The following is a 22,242-nucleotide window of genomic DNA, read 5'->3' on the forward strand; positions in this document are numbered from 1 at the left end:
CTAGGTGGGATTGTTGTTGGTGCAGAGTCGATGGGCCAAATGGCCTCCTTCTACACAGTACAGATTCTATGATTCAGATGGTTTTGGAAAAGGTCGGCTTATTTGAATGGTCTGCGGCCAGTATCTTCACAGCAGTGACTGTGAAAGATCAAATAGAGAAGAATGGATCCCAATAGGATAGATCTGTACTTGAATGCCATCCCAAATTGTAGGAACAGAGCTATTTGAACAGCTAGGCCAGGCTGATCGTATGTGCAAAGGCACATTTGTGGCATTCACTATAGGAGATTCTCTGGAACTTCAAAGAGCTGCTGGATAATTTACTTTTTTTTGCTCTGAAGAAAATAGTGTTTTAAATTTTATACCTAGGTGGTTGCCCCACCCGGCTGAAAAGTTGGGGATGAGCTCATTTCCGCTTGAGCTGGTCATCTTGTAGTAATTTGACGGCTGTTAGGCTATTAATTGGCTCAACGTGAGATGTCCACACCATCTGGGAGGAAGTCCTGCCTCTGAGAGCCGCCAGCCAATCAAATGGCAGGTTGTTCTCTTGCCTCTGCATTGCTGCCACTGCTGCTGGGGTTACAGGCAGCAGCCAATGAAGAGGAGCTGTGGAGATGGAGACCCAGATAAGGCCCAGAGTACCTCTGGGGCCAGACCAGTAGGCCTCGCTGAGAGCAGAGAGGTGTAGCTGAGAGGGTTGGAGAAACATAGTGAGGGGAAATTATCATTGTGGGGCTCTTCTATTGGGCACAGGGTAAAAGATCAGTGATTGCAAGAAGAGGGCTGTGGGCGACCGATTTTCAATGCCTTACCCACTGCTGGTAAAATGCCAGTGAAGGCAGGTACTCAAGAGGCACAGTACCTTGACCATGACATCTGATGTTATGCCCCCACCCACATCTACTAACCCACTCCTGATGATGGGTGGGGGGAGAGGGGTGTCAGGGGCAGCATGTGAGCCATAAAATTCTACCCAAAAGGTAGGCATTTTTAAGATGATCAGTCCCTTCTGAGACCAGTGATCTTTTTCCTGGCTGTTCCTGAGACCTTTACTCAGCCCTCAGTGGTGATCACACCGAATTTCAGCTAATATGATTTTGGTTGAGACATTTTAAGGGTGGAATAATCTTTGTGTGAAGTTATTTGCAGCCTCCATGCTTTTGCCTTTTATCGCCAGAAAGCTGCCTATTTAAATAAATTCAATCAATTATTCCATGTCGTTAAAATAGGTCAATACAAACAAATAATATCCACCAAGTAGAGCTTCAAGACCTGCTTCCTCCTTTGAAGGTGTCCTGAAGCAAACCTTGATGTTATGATGCAGAAATTAATTTTTCATTTACACCCTTCAAGACATTTCTATTATTTGTCTTTAAAGTTGATAAAATGATTGATTTCAAATCCGTTTTCAGCTGAATTCTTTACTTCAAGGGATGAACCACAGGAAAGAACAGATAATGTCTGTCTCCCGCTGAAATTATGGTGAATCAAATGAGCCTGACTGGGGAATTTTATTGGGTTTTCTAATTCACACAAAAGGAATTACCGGAGATAAAGTAGGAAATCAATTTTGTGTACAGGAGCTTCGGGGGAATCGAACTCCTCTGGTTGTCTGTGTAGTGACATCGTGGCCTGATTGCTTAAGGAAACAGACATGCAGGGCACAGTGAGCCTGTCCAAACAATAAAAAAAGCAGAATATTGCCAATACTAGGAGTTTGTAATAAAAAGGGAAAATTTGAGAACATTCAACAGGTCAAGCAGCATCTGTGGAGAGAGAAAAGTACTGTCAACATTCCGGATCAATGAGCTGTTCACATTTCTGTTTAAGTAACAGCAGAGACCAAGAAGGATGCTTGGAGCATGCACCTTCACCCTCCCACTTGGCTGCAGCTCCTCCGGGGAGAGCAGCTAAAACATAAAGTTAAAGTTTATTTATTAGTCACAAGTAAAGCTTACATTAACATTACAACTATGTTACTGTGAAGTTGCTGGCACATTGTAAAATTGCAGGCAGGTTGGAGAGTGGCAGGGCAGCTAGAAGGACACCGAGGAAATTTTATACAACCCTCTCCCCACGCTCGCCACCCATTCTCACCGATAAAAACAATTTCAATCTTCAAACAGGCCAAGCTCAAGACTATCCTACCAAGATGTCACCAACGTGTTTCCAGTTCCACCAGAGGTCCAAACTTTCTAGCCCACTGCTACACAAATGTCAAATATGCCCACTGCTCTATTGTCCACCCGCACTTGGTAAAACAGGCCACAGGCTGTGTTCCTGCTCCCAGGTTACAAGCAAAAACTGAAAGCGGAGAATCCAATAAAGAAAGTTGTGCAATGTTGGCCTGAGGAATCGGATGATCTCCAATGGGACAGCTTCGAGTCAGTAGACAGGTCAATATTTAAAAATTTAGTGACCAACCTGAATGAGTCATCACACCAGTTCACCGGATTTTCTATTTTTTTCCTGTGCTCCATCTCTTCACTGTTTGAGATCCGATCCACCACGGTGGTGTCATCAGCAAACTTGAAAATCAAGTTGGTGGGAATTTGGCCACACAATCATACCTGTTATAAGGAGTATAGTATGGGACTGAGGATACAGCCTTGCGGGGCACCGGTGCTGAGGATGATCATGGAGGAGGTGTTGTTGCCTCTCTTACTGTTTGTGATCTGTGGGTAACTGACTTCATTAGTAAGTGTAAAGAAGACTGTGTGCCAAAGAAGCAAATCCAGAAACCGTTGGTGAACAGCAGTATCCACTGCTTGCTGAAATCCAGGTCTCAGGTGTTCAAGTCAGATGACCCTGATGTCTACAAAAACTCCAGATATGAGGGGGAGTTCATAGCGGGCAGGGGCAGACCACGTAAAGGTCCATTAACCATGGGCAGAATTCTCCAGTTTTGGGCAAGCGTGGCTGGAGAATCCTACCTGTCTTCTGTGGAGATCCATCAGATCCAAAAGACACTACCGGATCAAGCTAGAGTCCCAGCTTAACCATACAGATTCTCACCGTGTATGGCTAGGTCTGCAAGATAAACAGGCTACAAGATGAAGGCATGTAAAATCACTGGCTCCAACACACCCTTCCCCAATGAGCTCAACATATTCCCTGCCCATTTTGAGTAAGAGGTCAGTGAGAGCATGCCTTCCATCCCTGAAGCCTCAGATGAACCTGTATTCAAAGTCACCATTACAGATATCAGAGCAGATTTCTCAAAAGTCAACCCACGGAAAGCGACTGGATTGGATGCAGATCCTGCATAGATCAGCTAGCAGCGGTATTTGTAAACATCTTCAACCTCTCTTTACACCAATTTGAGGTTCCTGTCTGCCTCAAGAATGAGATCATCATTCTTGTATCAAAGAAAAGCCAGGAAGCGTGCCTTAATGGCTACTGTCCTGTGGCTCTGACATTCATCATTATGAAGTGGTTCCAAAGGTTAGTCATGGCATGAACCGATTGTGACCTCCCAGATTACCTGGATCCACTATGGTTCACCTATCACAACAGGTCCAAAATGGGCACCATCTCTCTGGCCCTACACTCTTTCCTGTTTCACCTAGATAACAAAGACACCTATGCCAGACTCCTATTTATTGACAACAGCTCAGTCTTCAATACCATTGACGTAGACACGTTTAAAACCTATGAAACTCATCCCAAGCTCTGTGGTCTGGGCCTCAGCCCCTTCCCCTATGACCAGATTCTAGACTTCCTAACCCATAGATTGCAGACAGTAAAATAGGCACCAACACATCCTCCATGATCATCCTTAACACCAGTGCCCCACAAGGCTGTGTCCTTGGTCCCTACTATACTCCTTATACACATATGACTGTGTGGCCAAATTCCCTTCCAATTTGATTTTCAAGCTTGCTGATGATACCACCATAGTGGGCCAGATCTCAAACAATGAAGAGACAGAGTAACAAAAGTGTCATGGAGGACATGCCCCTGTCTACATCAATAGGGATGAAATGGAAATGGTCAAGGGCTTCTATTTTCTAGGTGTCCAGATCACCAACAATCTTTCCTGGTCCTTCTGCACGGACTCTATAGTTAAGAAAGCCCGCCTACGCCTCTACTTTCTCAGGAGGCTAAGGAAATTTGGCATGCCTACTATGACTCTCATCAACTTTTACAGATGCACCATAGAAACATTCTTCCAGGTTGTGTCACAGCTTGGGCTGTGTTCTGCTCCGCTGAAAATTGCAAAAACCTACGAAGGATTGTGAACAACGCCCAGTCTATCACGTAAACCAGCCTCCCATTCATTGACTCTGTGTACACTTTCCTCTCCCTCTGAAAAGTAGCCAGTATGGTCAAGGACTCCATTCATCCCAGATATTCTCTTTTCCACCCTCTTCCACTGGGAAAAATGAAAAGGTCTGAGGTCACGTACCAACCGACTCAACAACAGCTTCTTCCCTGCTGCCATCAGCCTTTTGAACGGACCTATCTTGTATTAAGTTGATCTTTCTCTCCACTATAACTTTCTCTACGCTATAACTGTAACAGTAACTCTGCACCCTCCTTTCCCTCTCTACATACGGTATGTTTTGTCTGCATAGCAGCAAGAAACAATACTTTCCACTGTATACTAATACATGCAGCAATAATAAATCAAATCAACAAAAGGGGCACATGTGAAATTCTGCTCAAAATGTTTTTTTTTTGCATCCATCTTTGTTCAGCTCCCTTACCTCAAGGCTTCAAGGTCTTATCTCTTAGATGGGCCTAGATATTCTAATCTTACATTTTCACATGCACAGTCTTACAGTCTTATTTTTGCTGCGTGTAAACTTTTTAAAACCTGACATAATTTTTCTATGGTGCCACTGCCTTGGGATCTTTTCCACAGCGTCCCCTATTCTTAAGCTTCCCATTCCTATATTACCAATGTGAGAGGGTTGGTTACCTTGGATGGCTGGTTTGTGATGCGGAGCGATGCCAACAGCAGGTTGTGGTACCCATACTGACTGAGGTTATTCACGAAGACCCTGCCTTCTCAACCTTGTCCATTGCCTGAGGTGTGGGATCCTCAAGTTAAATCACCACATCTTCAAAGGTGAGAGCATCCTATTGCCATCTGGGACTATGGTGACTTTACTACCAATGTAGCTAAAAATGTTAGACCTTAACATCTAATAATAAAGTTCGGTTTCAACAATTGGTATTCTTTTTAGAAACCTTATAAATCAATGCTGATCATTAAAAAAAATTATTCTCCATCTGTTCATTTAGCTCAGAATTCTAGCATATTTCCTCCTGCTGATATGAAGTCCATAGATTCCTGGATTAGTTCTACCTCCCTTTCTAAAGTTGCATTGCCAGTTCTCTGTTCCCTTTATCATGTAATTTCTAAATATGGACATTAATGTCTCTGTCGTCTCATCCCTCATTTCTTTAATGAGCCGCAGGCACAATCTCACCAGAACCAATCTTTGGCCTTGTTAAATTTGATCGGTTTTTCTACAAGCTCCATTCTTTATTACTGCTTGATTTTTGCTATTTCTTCAGTTTTCACTTTAGAAGAAATGGCACAGCATTCATTCAGTATCCCTGCCATTTAAGAACCCTCTCCTTTGAGTCGATCTTTCTCTCATCTCTTTATGATTCTATCTGAAACTCCTTTTGTTACTGATGTACCGATAGGATGCTTCTTCTCTAGCCTTTGATATTTTTACTTTACATTTTCTCTTTTCCTCCTCTTTGCCCTTTTAACCTCTTTCACAACTCATTTCCTTTACAATTCACTCTAATTCTATTGACAGATGCAGGAAGTACAGAGTTCCTTAGATCTTCCAGTATTCAAAGAGTTAATACATCAGAGATTTCTGTAATTACCTTAAGAGTCAGCAAGAGATTTCACTGATCTTTATCTTATTGGTTTTTAACTGTGGCTGGATGATTCCTTCGGGACACTGAGTGTGTTCGATACAGTAGAAGGCATGGTAGATTGAAGATGGTCTTTGAAGGGAACAACATTCATGGATCAAGTGATCTTCTGTCATTCCATGCTATTTTATATCTTATATATCCAGACTGCTACTTCCTCTAAAGTGCCTGTCGAAGTTGATTATCCTCCTGGTGTAACCGATCCCATTGCTGTCAGGCAGTAAGCTAATACAGACTTCAGTGTCTGTTCTCACTGCACTATGTACAAAGGGAATTCCTGATAACACAGCAGAATTCACTCACGCGACATTGGAAACACGCGTATCAACGTACTATTGCAAAAGTCCTCATCCCACTCTTTAATTATTTTGTTGACCTGCAAGTTATAGAGATGTAAGGCCGAATTTCTGGCTACTGCAATGGTCAGAATTGGATTTGGACTTGGCCCAATGTACAGTCTAGGACGCTATCCTGGATGCCCGATGACATTCCCAGTGCTGTCAATGTTCACCAGTGTGGGGGAGGATGGGATCACAATCTCATCACATCCCTCATTAAGAACAATTAAACTGATTGCTGAGCTCATTAAGAACACATTAATGGGGGCTTTTGAGAATTCAACGGTTGTGCATTCAGTACATGCTCTGCATGGGGCAGACTAGGTGAAAAGAGCTGGGTACAGAGTGGAGAACTATTTATGACTGCCTCAGAGAATTACACCAAACCATGAAAATTAAAACGGTACAGAGGCAGGCTTTGACATTGGTAGATGAATGCTCGTGGCATTACGCGGGAGTCTGGCAGTATAGCGGCGGGGGGGGGGGGGGGGGGCGGGGGCGGTGGCGGTCATCACCATCTTGGCATCTTGGAGGAACAAGACAGGGAGCAAGTCAGCAAAGGGCAATTGAATAACCGCTTGACCACAATGAAGGCACAAGCAGGCAACTGGGGCATGTCTCTCAGATTGTAGGCTCAGTGCCAATGAAGCAGGAAGGGCAGAGCTCTGGCCAATAAGAGGGGAGGGGAGAGAATTGAGGGGCTGTAAGAACACAAAACCCATATCTTCAGCATAGGATCCACCACTGAAGATGAGTTTACCTGAAGGTTACTGAGAGTGCCACAGGAGACTTAACTCTCGAGACCAATGACCTATCCACTATAATCATAACAAGCTTTTCATAAGAACATAAGAAATAGGGGCGGGAGTGGGCCATGTAGCCCTTCGAGTCTGCCCCACCATTCAATAAGATCATGGCTGATCTGAAGTGGATCAATTCCGCTTTCCCGCTTTCTCCCCATAACCTTTAATTCCTTTGTCTATCAGAAACTTATCTACTCGTGACTTAAACGGCTAATGTTACGCCGTTGTTTAAGAAGGGTGCCAGGCAAAAGGCAGGGAATTATAGGCCAGTTAGTTTAACGTCGGTTGTAGGTAAAATGTTAGAATCCGTCATCAAGGAGGAAATAGCGAGGCATCTTGAGAGAAAGTGCTTGATAGAGCAGACGCAGCACGGTTTCGTTAAAGGGAAGTCGTGTCTGACAAATTTACTGGAGTTCTATGAGGATGTGTCTAGGGCGTTGGATAGAGGAGAGCCGGTGGATGTGGTCTTTCTTGATTTTCAGAAGGCGTTTGACAAGGTACCTCACAAGAGGTTATTGCTGAAGGTCAGGGGACATGGAGTTGGGGGTAGGGTGTTAGCGTGGATAGAGGATTGGTTGTCAAATAGGAGGCAGAGAGTGGGGGTCAATGGGTGCTATTCGGATTGGCGGATGGTGACTAGTGGAGTGCCCCAGGGTTCGGTGCTGGGGCCTCAGCTATTTACCATTTATATAGATGATCTGGAGGAGGGAACCGAGTGTAGGGTGTCGAAATTTGCTGATGACACCAAGATTGGTGGAACGGCAAATTATGCGGAGGGTGTGGAGAGTCTGCAGAAGGATCTAGATAGGCTGGGCGAATGGGCCAGGAAATGGCAAATGGAATTTAATGTTGGCAAGTGCGAGGTGGTCTACTTTGGTAGGAATAATGGTAGGAAGGACTATTACTTAAGTGGCGAAAAACTGCAGCAGGCGACGGTGCAGAGGGACCTCGGGGTCCTTGTGCATGAGTCGCAAAAACCCAGCTTGCAGGTGCAGCAGGTGGTCAGGAAGGCGAATGGGATGCTGGCCTTCATAACGAGGGGGATTGAATATAAAAGTAGGGAGGTCTTGCTGCGGCTGTATAGGGCATTGGTGAGGCCGCAGCTGGAGTACTGTGTGCAGTTTTGGGCGCCGTACTTACGCAAGGATATTTTGGCCTTGGAGGGAGTGCAGAGGAGGTTTACTAGGCTGATGCCGGAGTTGAGGGAGTTGAGCTATGAGGAGAGGCTGAATAAATTAGGCTTGTACTCGTTAGAGTTTAGAAGAATGAGGGGAGATCTCATTGAGACGTATAAGATGATGAATGGGATGGATAGGATAGAGGTGGAGAGACTCTTCCTGCTCAGAAAGGATAATATGACTAGGGGGCACAGCCTCAAGATAAAGGGGGGGCGATTTAGAACGGAGTTGAGGAGGAACTTCTTCACTCAAAGGGTGGTGAATCTCTGGAATTCTCTGCCCGTTGAAGTGGTGGAGGCTGCCTCGCTAAATATTTTTAAGACGCGGGTTGATGGGTTTTTGATAAGAGAGGGGATTAAGGGTTATGGGGAGAGGGCGGGAATGTGGAACTGAGCCACGACAGATCAGCCATGATCTTATTGAATGGCGGGGCAGGCTCGAAGGGCTAGATGGCCTACTCCTGCTCTTATGTTCTTATGTTCTTAAATATATTTAGCGAGGCAGCCTCCACCACTTCAAGGGGCAGAGAATTCCAGAGATTCACCACCCTTTGAGTGAAGAAGTTCCTCCTCAATTCCGATCTACACTGCCCCCCCACCTTATTTTGAGGCTGTGCCCTCTAGTCCTGCTATCCTTTCTAAGTGAGAAGAATCTCTCTACCTCATCCTTTTCCAGTTCATCCTATCTATCAATTTTACCCCATCTATTTTGTCCGTATCTTCCTAAATAATAGACAAATATGTTCAACAAAAATATTAATATGTCCATTCTGACTCTTGCATAGCATAATTTTAACTCATGTACGACAACGACGCCTATAAAAACCAATATGTGAAGCATATGAACATGAACTGGCCCAATTCATTATCATGGCTCCAATATTCTTCTGTCCTTTTGCCAGTTCAACAGATGTCTGCAAATAATTATATTACCAAATGAAGTGTTATGGTTCAGTCACAATTATCATCATAGCTGCCCTGTTTTTAATGTATGAAATGCAATATAATTTGTTTAAACCCCTGCCAATGTATTTTAGATCAATACAAGCCTGCCACTGCACCTGCCATAGTCAGGATTAGATGTGGACTCGGCCCAATGTATCGGTCTAGGACTGTATCCTGGTTTCCCGATGGCATTCCCAGTGCTAATCCACCTGCTGCTTGCCTCCCATTATGCCAGTCCGCATGGCTAACACCGCCATGCCAAAGAATAACAGCAGGGACCCTATGGCAGCAGGAACGGAACGAACATGACACCATTAAAACCACTTCCTCATCACAGGTCCCACAGCCCACCCACTCACTTCAACCTGCCACGCTAACATCGGGCACTCCTCAAGCATTTCTCCATGGACCAAGTCCTTTGTGCAGCAAATCGGCACAAATTGGGCCTTGCAGGGAACATGTATTGCACAAAATGATGGACAAAATTCTGCAGTGGGCTCCCAAAACTCCATTTAGCCACTGTGGAAGCTATTGCTTCGTTTGGTTATTACTGCACGTGCAAAAAAAACATTAAAAATTTCTGACTCGACCAAGCTAACTTCCAGATTTTTTGAGAGATGCCATGGATCTCCACCCGCTGGGCACCGCAGGGGCTGGTGTGTGTTGTAGACCCTTACAATCACATTTTGATTTAATGTTTTAAGTTTCCTTTGGACTTTGGTTTCTGTTCAGGCCGTCCCCCCTTCCTTTTTGGGGGGCTGCCCCTCTTAATTTGTCCCTAAGTTAATCTGAGTTTGTTTTACTTGTTGGGCCGTTAAAAGAACTGCCATGGATCTCCATGGTTTTGTGTCTTTTCATTGCAGACCAGAAAACATGGGCTGCAGTGAAATTTCAATCATTTGCTTTTAGATGTAGACCACTAAGATTGTAGCTAACAATTATGCTTAGTAACAAGATTTATAATTATTAACTTAAAGAATTACAATTTAATAGCTAGCTATTTGGTCACATTTTGTTCTAATTTTGTTAAGATTTACACAAAAATTGAACAGCTTTGCCAATTAAAGCAAATGGACATACTGGGTGGGATTTTCCAATCTCATCCAAAACCACTCCACTCAGACAAAACCCTGCTCACTTCAGCAGCGCTGGAAATTCTGAGCCCTGGACGATGTTGGAAGTCTCCCAGCGAACTTCTTTTCCCCTCTGCATCTTCCCAGGACACTTTGGAAATTGTGATGTTCGTAATAGTCACACAATATAACAAATCAAATGGAATGATTGCCACACCTTCTGAGAACGGAAGAATCCCAAAATATAAAAAAATTTGCAACAATGCTTACTTGTGGAAACAAGAAGGAGGAATTTCCACTGGGATTCTCTGGCTTATTTTTGCCATCGTTCAGTGTTGCTGCAGCTCATCTGCCTAAGTGCTGGCCCACAATCAGAAGGAACTCAAGAAAATTCACTTCAAAATTTAAATTCATTGTTATTTAACTGCTTTTGAAAACATAGAAACATAGAAGATAGGTGCAGCAGGAGGCCATTTGGCCCTTTTAGCCTGCTCCAGCATTCATTACGATCATGGTTGATCATCCAACTCAATAGCCTAATCATGCTTTCTCCCCATCATCTTTGATCCCATTTGCACTAAGTGCTATATCCAGCCATCTCTTGAATAGATTAAATGTTTTGGTATCAACTACTTCCTGTGGTAATGAATTCTACAGTCTCACCACTCTTTGGGTGAAGAAATATCTCCTCACCTGTGTCCTAAATGGGCTACCCCAAACCCTCAGACTGTGACCCCTGATTCTGGACTCATCCACCATTGAGAACATCCTCCCTGCATCTATCCTAATGTGACCTGTTAGAAATTTATAAGTCTCTATGAGATCCCCCTTCTCATTTGTCTGAATGCCATCGAAAACGATCCTAACCTAGCTAATCTCTCCTCATAAGTCACTCCTGCCATCCCCAGAAACCTTCACTGCACTCCCTCAAGAGTAAGAACATCCTTCCTCAGAAAAAGAGACCAAAACTGTACTCAATATTCTAGGTGTGACCTCACCAAAGCCCTGTACAATTGCAACAACACATCTCTCCTCAAAACCTCTCACAATGAAGGCCAACAGGTCATTTGCCTCCTTTACTGCCTGCTACCCCTGCATGCTTACCTTCAGTGACTGGTGCACAAGGACACACAGGTCCCGCTGCACACTCCCTGAACCTAAGTTACAGCCATTCAGGTCGTAACCTGCCTTCTTATTTTTGCTTCCAAAGTGAATAACCTCACATTTATCCAAATTATGCTGCATCTGCCATTGATTAGCCCACTCACCCAACCTGTCCAAATCACGCTGAAAGATCTCTGCATCCTTGTCACAGTTTACCCTCCCACCCAACTTGGTATCATCTGCAACTCTGATATGTTACATTTTGTTCCCTCATCCAAATCATTAATACATATTGTGAATAGCTAAGGTCCCGCACCGATCCCTGTGGAACTCCGCTAGTTACTGTCTGCCAATTTGAAAAGCACCCATTAATTCCTACTCTTTGTTTCCTGTCTGCCAACCAGTTTTCTATCTATCTCAAAACACTTCCTCCAAACCCATGCACTTTAATCTTGCACGATAATCTCTTGTGCAAGACTTTGTCAAACGCTTTCTGAAAGCCCAAATATACTAAATATACCATCGACACATTTGCCATTGTCAACTCTACTAGTTAAATCTTCGAAGAATTCCAACAGATTTGTCAAGCATGTCTTCCCTTTCATAAATCCATGTAGACTCTGTCTGATCCTGCCTTCTAAATGCCCTGCTATAAAATCCGTTGCTTTCTAAATGCTCTGCTATAAAATCCTTAACAATGGATTTGAGAATTTTCTCCACTACCAATGTTAATCTTATTGGTCTATAATTCTCTGTTTTCTCTCTGCCTTCCTTTTTGAATATTGGAGTGACATTTGCTACCCTCCAATCTGCAGGGACTGTTTCAGTGTCTATAGAATCCTGGAAGATGACCACCAATGCATCCACTATTTCTAGAGCCACTTCCTTAAGTACTCTGGGATGTAGACTATGAGGCCCTGGGAATTTATCCATTTTCAATCCCATCAACTTTCCTATATCATTTCTCTATTAATATTGATCTCCCTCAGTTCTCCCCTCTCACTAAATCTTGCATTCTCCAATATTCCTGCCATTTGATTTGTGTCCCCTTTTATGAATACAGAATCAAATTACATATTCAGTTGCTCGGCCATTTCTTTATCCCCTATTATACATTCCCCCATTTCTGTCCATAGGGGACCTACATTTGTCTTTACCAACCTCTTTCTCATCACGAGTCTATAGAAACTCTTAGTGTCAGTCTGTATGGTCCCTGCAAGCTTGCTTTCGTACTGTATTTTCCTCTTCTTAATAAATCCCTTGGTCCTTCTTTGTCGAATTCTAAACTGCTTCCAATCCTCAGACCTATTAGTTTTCTTGGCCAATATGTATGTTTCTTCCTTAGATTAGATACTGTCTTCAATTTCCTTTGTAAGCCATGGATTGGCCCTCTTACCCATTTTGTTTTTGTGTCAGACAGGAGTAAACAGTTGCTGCAGTTCCCCCATGCATTCCTTGAATGTTTGCCATTGCACATTCACTGTCTTCTCTTTAAGCAACTCTCCTCAATCTAAGGCCAACACATGCCTCATATCCTCATCATTTCCTTTATTAAGATTCAGCATCCTAGTCTCCATTTCAAATACTTCACTCTTCATCTTGATAAAAAATTCAATCATGTAAATCTAATTATTTGCAACATTGTGAATAAACTAACATCATCAATTTCAAAATCCACATTTCATATGTTTAGATTGCCAGTGACATTCTGTGTGATAAATATTGGTTTTGAGAAGAACAGCAATGTATATTTGTGTAGGATTAACAGAGAATCACAGAATGGTTATTGCAAAAGCTCAAGACCATTTATCAGTGCTGGCTCTCTGCAAGAGCAACCCGTAATCCTACTCCCCCATCTTTCCCCCTCCAGCCCTGCAAATGTTTTCTCCTCAAATAATTCCCCAATTCTCTTTTGAAACCCATGACTGAATCTGCCTCCATCAGTTTATTAGGCAGTGCATTCCATCTCCTAACCATTCCCTGGTTATAAAGGCTATTCCTCATGTTGCCAAGCAAGCAGATGATTCATGCTTAAACATCCTATCTGAATGATGGCACTTCCAATAGTGTAGCACTCCCTCAGTGCTAGAGTGTCAGCTCAGATTTTTTTTTCTTCAGCCCTAGATTGAACACAAAACCTCGTGATTTAGAAGCAAGAGTTCTACCAACTGACCCACAACTTGCACCGTCCTCCAACACACTGTCACACTGTGCATTACAAGCCTGACTTCATTTGCTAACCACACTAAATTGGTGTCCCCTCGATCCTTCTATGAATTGGAACAGTTTGTCCCTATCTATTCTGACAAGATCCCAGAAAATCATAGAATCCCTACAGTGCAGAAGGAGGCCATTCGGCCCATTGAGTCTGCACCGGCCAGAATCCCACCCAGACCTATCCCCACAAGCCCATGCATTTATCCTAGCTACTCCCTCTGACACTATGGGACAATTTAGCCAATCCATCTAACCTGCACAGCTTTGGAGTATGGGAGGAAACTGGAGCAGCCAGAGGAAATCCATACTGACACAGGGAGAATGTGTAGACTCCACTCAGACAGTGACCTGAGGCCAAAATTGAACCCAGATACCTGGCGCTGTGAGACAGCAATGCTAACCACTGTCACCCATGATCCCTCATGATTTTGAATGTCTCTAGCAAATCTTCTCCTAATCTTTTCCTCTAAAGAAAACAACCACAGTCTCATCTTTCTATTCATGTAAGTGAAATTTCTCATCCATTGAACCATTCCCATCAATCTTCTATAAATTCTCTTTAACATCTGCACATCCTTTCTAAAGTGTGATACACAGATCTGAAGACCATATACCCCAGTAAAAGCAGGGCTAGTGTTTTATACATGTTTATCATAAGTCTCTTGCTTTCGTTCTCAGTGCCCTCTTTATAAAGCCCAGTTTATTAACCATATCTCAGGCTGTCATGCCCCCTTGAATGATCTGTCCACATATATTCGCAGGTCTTACTGCACCTCCTTTAGGATTGTAACCATTGCTGAATTCTCCTGTCGCTTCAATGGATGAATGTTCAACAAGGTTAAAAAAAAAGATCTACAGTTGAGGTTGATGTCACCTTGTGTGATGTTAAGCCAAGTCTCGATTTGCAAAACTGTATATGAAGCCCATGTTGGAGGGATAGATGGAGGCTCTGTCTTTGTGCTGTGCATGAAGGCCCTTGACTCAGTTCTCCCTAAATGTCAAAATTGCTTGATGCCAGAGACTCCTCCATTTGGATAAGTCCAAGATTGTTTTTTCCCAATAATTGGGATCCAGCTTGCAGGCTCTGGTTTTGCGATTGTCTTTATATCCAAGTTTGGGTCGTTTAAGTTTAAATTTCATTTATTGGTATCACAAGTAAGCTTACATTTACACTGCAATGAAGTTACTGTGATAATCTCCTTGTCACCACACTCTGGCGCCTGTTTGGTTAAACTGAGGGAGAATTTAGCATGGCCAATGCACCTAACGATCACACCATTCAGACTGTGGGAGGAAACTGGACCACCCAGAGGATGGAGGCTACCTCACTAAATATTTTTAAGACGCGCGTTGATGGGTTTTTGATAAGAGAGGGGATTAAGGGTTATGGGGAGAGGGCGGGAATGTGGAACTGAGCCACGACAGATCAGCCATGATCTTATTGAATGGCGGGGCAGGCTCAAAGGGCTAGATGGCCTACTCCTGCTCCTATCTCTTATGTTCTTATGTTCTTATAATGGTCATGCCCACACAGACGGTGACCCAAGTGAGGAAGTGAATCCGGGTCTCCAGCACTATGAGGCATGAGTGCTAAACACTGTGCCACCATTCCACCGTGCCACCCTGCAATCCTTTGGTATATGGGAATCTTCCATGCAAACCACATGACTGACCCAGTGAAGCTGAGCCCTGGTGAGTATGCTGTTGATGCCAGATATGCAGTGAAAATGGAATGCTTTTAGTTGTTCCATGTGATTCTAATTGGTTGTCCTAGTTCTGCAACCATAAAGACATTGCGTAGGAATCACTTCCGGGTAGACTTTGATCTTTGTTCTGAGACAAGCTCCATGCTCTTTCCCAAGTCTGAGTGAGTCTGACAAATGCTGAGTGTGCTTTTGCCAACTGATGGTTGAATCAGCTATCCAGCTTGGTGTAATCAGAGGCAATACAGCCAAGGTGTAATAAACAGAGGATTATATTGTTTATAGTGACTGTCGGGCATGATGACATAATGGTTAGCATTGCTGCCTCACAGTGCCAGGGACCCGGGTTCAATTCTTCAGCTTGGGTGACTGTATGGAGTCTGCATGCTCTCCCTGTGTCTGCGTGGGTTCCCTCTGGGTGCTAACCACAGTTTCCTCTCATAGTCCGCGAGACATGCTGGTTAGGTGCATTGCCCCGAACACACACCGGAGTGTGGCAGCTCGGGGATTTTCACAATAACTTCATTGCAGTATTAATGTAAGCCTACTTGTGACTAAAAATTAAACTTTATTTTAGGGTACTTGGCTAGAGGCAGGTTGTTACAAAATTTCTATCTTCTTCAGCCTTATCAGATCAAGACAATCAGAGGCTGGGGCCAAGTGATCAACAAGCAGCTCAATGTCCTCCACAGTATTTGCTATGAGAGCGCAATTGCCCATGAACAAGAGCTCACTCAGCAGTTGCTCAGTAATGACCCAATATGCCCCCATACAACAATCTGGCATTCCATGAATCAGTCTGATGAACCTTCGCTGAACTTCTTCTAAGGCAAGTATATTGTTTTTAGGCAAGGAGATAAAAACAGCACACACTACTCCAGGTATGTTCTCACCAAGGCCCTATAGAGCTGCAGTTAGACATCCTTGTTCTTGTATCAAGTCCTCTTGCACTGAAGGCCAGCTTTTGCCTTCCTAACTGTTGGCTTGTTTGCAGCTGCTGGTACACAAGGACACCCAGTTCCCTTTGTATATCAATGTGCGGAGGGGGTGAGACTTCGACATAAAGGAAGCATCTGACAGGGGAAGGCCTTTACTCACCCACCCTGCTCAGGATTTACCACCATCCTTTCCCACATGCTCTTGAAGATGTTACATGCAGACCCTGCCCTGATGAACTTGTGGTGGAAATTTTTTTCAAAGATTTTTCAAATTAATTGCAAAATAATACTTGATTCGGGCTATAGGTTAATAAAATCTACAAACAGTACAAGTGCTAGAGGACCAATGTCAAAGTGAATGAAGACCAAAATGTCGCTCAGAAAGAGAGCATTATTACCAGCTACAGATTGTATATTTCAATGAAATGGTAAAGCGAGCTAATTATTTTAACTTTCCGGAAATATAAGGCCATTTTCAGCAAATCTAATATTTAAATTGGAAATATCTGAAAGACATTTCATTGCGTTATAGGAGCTCCTTCCAATTCTGCAAAATTAATTTGGAATATTTATTTGTAATTGAATCAATCATGTGAGAAGTCCTTCATAAGGGTGGCAGTAGTATGAATAAACAGGTTTTAGGGAAGAAAGGAGATACATTTTCAAATTCAGTGAAGAAAAATCACTGTGGTTAGAACAGGCTATTTAACTTTGACTGCGCTGCCGAACTGACATAAGTAAGCATAAATTTAACAAGCTTCTCTTTGCCAGTGCAGCTGTGACTTTTAGCTCCATCTGCAAATGCAAGGGTGATGATGGCAGCAGCTGATAATACAACCACCAGTGGGAGAGCAATTCAAATCAGGGATGTACGAGGAGCCAGGATTAGATGAGGACTGATATTGTGGAGGGCTGGGGCTGGAGACGATTAAAAAAGATAGGGTGGCATAAGGCTTAGGAGGGAAAACAACTGAAAATTTTAAAATCAAGGCATTGTTTCGCCAATGTAAGTCAGAGAGCATAGTAGGGACCGAAGAATAGGATTTGGTGTAACTTAACACCTAAGTTCTGGGTGTGACCGCAACAGAGTTCTGGGAGTTTGAGGGAGCCTTAAACCTCTTTCTAAATATCTAATTATGTTTTTATTTAACATCTAACTGCAAGCACTGTTTAAATTCTAAATCTCAGCTGGGGCCCAAGCAGAAAGATAGGAGCTATCCATTGGGGAGCAGCTGCAGATCATTAATTAAGGAGTCTAGCTTGAACTGGTTTTCTGTGCCGAGCGCCTTTATTTTCAGAGCAATAAATTCATCTTCTCATTGCTACCTAGCACTGAGTGCAACCTGAGTAGAATGCTTGACATTAGGTGAGTTGATGGAGTTCTGTGGAGGAGGAGGAGGAGGGGGAGGGGGGAGGAGATGCTCCTTTGTTTTTTCTAATGTTTTCACCACACCTTCTCCATGATCATCCTCAACACCGGTGCCCCAAAAGGCTGTGTTCTCAGCCCCCTATTATACTGTTTATACACTATGACTGCGCGGCCAAATTCCCTCCAACTCGATTTTCAAGATTGCTGACGACACCACTGTGGTGGGTCGGATTTCAATAACGAGACAAAGTACAGGAATGAGATAGAGGATCTGGTGAACTGGTGCGGCAACAATAATTTCCCAAAATGTCATCAAAATGAAGGAGATTGTCATCGACTTGAGGCAGTGTAAAAGAGAACATGCCCCTGTCTACATCAATGGGGACAAAGTAGAAAGGATCAAGAAGTTCAAGTTTTTAGATGTCCAGATCACCAACAACCTGTCCTGGTACATCCATGCCGACACTATAGTTAAGAAAGCCCACTAACATCTCTATTTTTTCAGAAGACTAAAGAAATTTGGCATGTCAGCTACAACTCTCACCAACTTTTACAGATGTGCCATAAGAAGCATTCTTTCTGGTTGTATCACAGCTTGGTGTGGCTCCTGCTCTGCCCAAGGCTGCAAGAAACTACAAAAAGTCATGAATGTAGCCCAATCCATCACGCAAACCAGGGTCCCATCCATTGACTCTGTTGTAAAAATCAGTCTGTTTTAACCCTTATACGATGGACAAATAACTTTGAGTAGACATCTTATTAGTACAAACAATATTTATTTAAACCCACACAATCAATAATCACCCACCCGACCAACAATAAGTTATCTTATAGAAAATACTAGAATTCAAGTACAATACAAGACCTTGACTTAACTTTGCGTGACTGACAAGTCCCCAAACAGATAGTGGCCTTTATCTCTGCACTGGTCTTGGTAGTTGTCTGCGTAGTCTGGTCCTTTAGTCTGGTGTGGTACCCTGGCTCTGATCTTCTTTCTTTCCTCCCTTCTCAGGTGTGGTGGCTCTCCGTCGTTGTAGCTCGTTCGTGGGGTCAGAGAGAGAGCGATTCCTGGTTGTGCAGCATCCTTTATACCCCGTTTGGTTTCACGGCCTTTTTTTGGCCATTGCCAATCAATCGATCAGGACTTGATCACCCTGATCGATAAGAGTCCAATCAGGTGCTACCACACCGATCTCTGGATGTGTCCCTGGCGGCCATGCCTGTATGTGTTGTAGGCACATAGGTCACATACCTTCCTCCTAAATAAGGATTCACGGTGCCTTTACGTCTGGCACACAACCCAGTGTGATCAGAAAGTCTCTTTCATCCTGGAGATGGCCCATATCCTGTGTATTCACTCATCAGGGTTGCAGCCTGTTTGTCTCTGTCTTTAAACTGCAGCCTGTTGGTTTAGTTTCTTGCCCAGTTATCCCAGAGTGCTTTACAAAATGCCATTTTAGATGACCTGTTTGGCTGCAACTCTGTCTGTACTTCCCACTGCCTCGGCAATGCAGCCAGCATTATTAAGGACCCCACGTACCCCGGACATTCTCTCTTCTGACTTCTTCCTTCGGGAAAAAGATACAAAAGTCTGAGGTCATGTACCAACCGACTCAAGAAGAGCTTCTTCCATGCTGCCGTCAGACTTTTGAATGGACTTACCTTGCATTGAGTTGATCTTTCTCTATACCCTAGCTATGGCTCTATCACTATGTTCTGCACTCTCTCGCTTCCTTCTCTATGAACGGTATGCTTTGTCTGTATAGTGCACAAGAAACAATACTTTTCAATGTATGCTGATACATGTAACAGTAATAAATCAAATCAAATCAAAATTTAAAAAAAGTAGGAATTGGTTTTCCTTCAGCTGCAGGAGAAGAAACTCAATGTTTGGTAAGCTTCTGATAAGTGTCAGGTGAACAGTTAAGGTCTATTCTCTTCTCAAGGTTTAAAATAGGTATAGAATTTGTTGTAACATTAGAATATATAAAATATTTAAATAAAACACACAGAAGTGTGTCATGACTGTGGTGTGTGAAAGCTCCTGGATACCATTGTGATCCAGGTTAAATACATCTGCATTATGTGACTGCAACTTGAGTTTCAGCTCATTGTAGATGCCAATGACAGAGACAGGATGAGGAAGAAGGTTCTGCATAGTCAGGTTTGATAAGATAGGCACCAAATTAAGAATCAGAACTTCAAAGGTAATAATTTCTGGATTATTGCCTGAGCCACATGAAAATTGACATATGACAAATAAGATTAGGGAAATGTACACATGGCTCAAAAACTGGTGTGGGAGATGTGAGTTCCAGTTCATGGGACACTGGTGTCAGAACTAGGAAAAGTGGAGACTGTCTACACCCGAACTGTGCTGAGATCAGTGTTGTAGCGAGCCACATAACAAAGATGGTAGATGGAGCTTTAAACTAAACAAGAGTGTGAGGGATTAAGCTTGGGTAGATGTTGTAAATCATGGGGAAGAGTCAAGGCAGGAGAGAAAAATAGTAATATGGGGAATGAGAGTCAAAGAGTGGCAGGAAGGGACAGAGAGGAAAAGAAACTCATAAGAATACACCAACAGTCAAGACTAGATATTACAAAGATAACAAGAAGACAATTAAAAGACAACTAAAGGCTCTGTGTTTGAATGCACAGAGTATTCATGACAAAGTAAATGGATCGATTGTGCACATTGAAGTAATTAAACATGATCTGATAGCCATTATAAAAACGTGGCTGCAGGAAGACAAGGAATGGGTCCTACATATTATGGGGTTTGTGACATTCAGGAAGAATAGGAAGCGAGGTAAAGGTGGAGTGGGGTACTGTTAATCAAGGAAGGCATTGGTGCAATAATGAATATTACCTTGGGACAGGTGATCAGAATGTAGAATTAGATTTGGTGGAGATGGGGAATAGTAAGAAAAAGAAGTCACTAGTGGGAATGGTCTGCAGGTACTCTGACACTAACCATAATGTGGGACAAAACACACAAGAAGAAATATTGGGTACTTGTGACGAAGGAATGGCAATAATCATAGGTGATTCTAAACTTGATATAATTTGGAAAAAATCAGATTGGCAGTAATAGCCTGGATAAGGAGTTAATAGAATGGTTTTGAAATTGTTTCTTAAAGTAGCAAATTCTGGAACCAACCAGTGAGCTGGTTGTATTAGATTCAGTATTGTGTAATGTTACAGGATTAATTAGTGACCTCAGAGTAAAGCCACCCCTAGCTGCAGCAACTGCAACATGATTGAATTTTTACATTCAGTTTGAAAGGGAGAAGAATGGGTCTAAGACTAACTTTCTGAATTTAAATAAAGGCAATTACGTGGGCATGAAAACTGAGCTAGCTGAAGTAAACTGGGACACTAATTAGAGGATAGATCAATAGAGAAGCAGTGGCAGCCATTTAAGGAAATGAATACTCAAAACAAATATATCCCGACTACAAAGAAAAAGATCTCAAGGGAGGCCACCATCTGCCATTAACTGAAGAAGTTAAGCAAAGCGTTAACCTTAAAGAAAGATCTGGAGGTCAGATGATTGGTCAGAATATAAAGAATGGCAGAGAATGGTTAATCATAAGAAAGAAAATAGATATGGGTGGAAGATAGCAAGGAATGTAAAAATGAATAGCAAGCGATTGTACATGTATTTAAAAAGAAAAGATTAAATAAAGTGAGCTGGTTCTCTAAAGAGTGACAATGGGGAGTTAATGGCAGATAATCAGAAAATGGTGGAAGAAATGAACAAATACTTTGCTTCTCCCTTAGCTGTAGAAGAGAAAAGAAACATTATAATCACAATATAAGTGGAAGGGAGAGAGGAAATTAAAATCATTGAGGAAATGGTACTGAGCAAGCTGATGGAGTCGCAGGCTGACAAGTCTCGGATCCTGATAGACTTCATGCTAGGGTCTCAAAACTGGCGGTAAATGAGGTAACAGATGCGTTGATGTTAATGTTCCAAAATTCGCTCATTTCTTGAAATGTTCTCTCAGACAGGAAAGAAGAAAATATAACCCTCTATTCAAGAAAGGAGAAAGGGCAGAAAACAGGAAAATTCAGACCAATTAGCTTGTTGTGGAGGTAGTGTTCGAGCCGAGCATTAAGGAGGTTATAACTGGGCACTTCGATAAGCTCAAAATAGTTGGGAAGGACTAACAAGCACGGTGGGTAAAGGGGAAGACATACTGTTCTTGGACTTCCACAAGGCCTTTGACAAGGTCAAAGGTTACTATGAAAAATAAAAGCTCATGGTGTAGAGAGTAAGACCTTTTTTTTAAAGTTTATTTATTGATCACAAGTAAGGCTTACATTCGCAATGAAGTTACTGTGAAATTCCTCTAGTTGCCACACTCTGGAGCCTGTTCAGGTCAATGCACCTAACCAGCACATCCTTCAGACTGTGGGAGGAAACCGGAGCATCCAAAGGAAACCCAAACAGACATGGGGAGAACATGCAAACTCCACACAGATAGTGACCCAAGCTGGAAATCTAACCCGGGTCCCTGGCCTGTGAGGCAGCAGTGCTAACCACTGTGCCACCATCTGCCCTTAACACATTTGCATGGACAGAATATTGGCTGGCTGGCACAAAACAGACTATGAATAAATGGGTATTTTTCTGATTGGCAGAATGTGACAAGTGGAGACCAC

This window comes from Carcharhinus amblyrhynchos, chromosome 1 (assembly GCF_965287045.1).
Source record: "Carcharhinus amblyrhynchos chromosome 1, sCarAmb.v2.hapA, whole genome shotgun sequence".
NCBI lineage: Eukaryota > Metazoa > Chordata > Chondrichthyes > Carcharhiniformes > Carcharhinidae > Carcharhinus > Carcharhinus amblyrhynchos.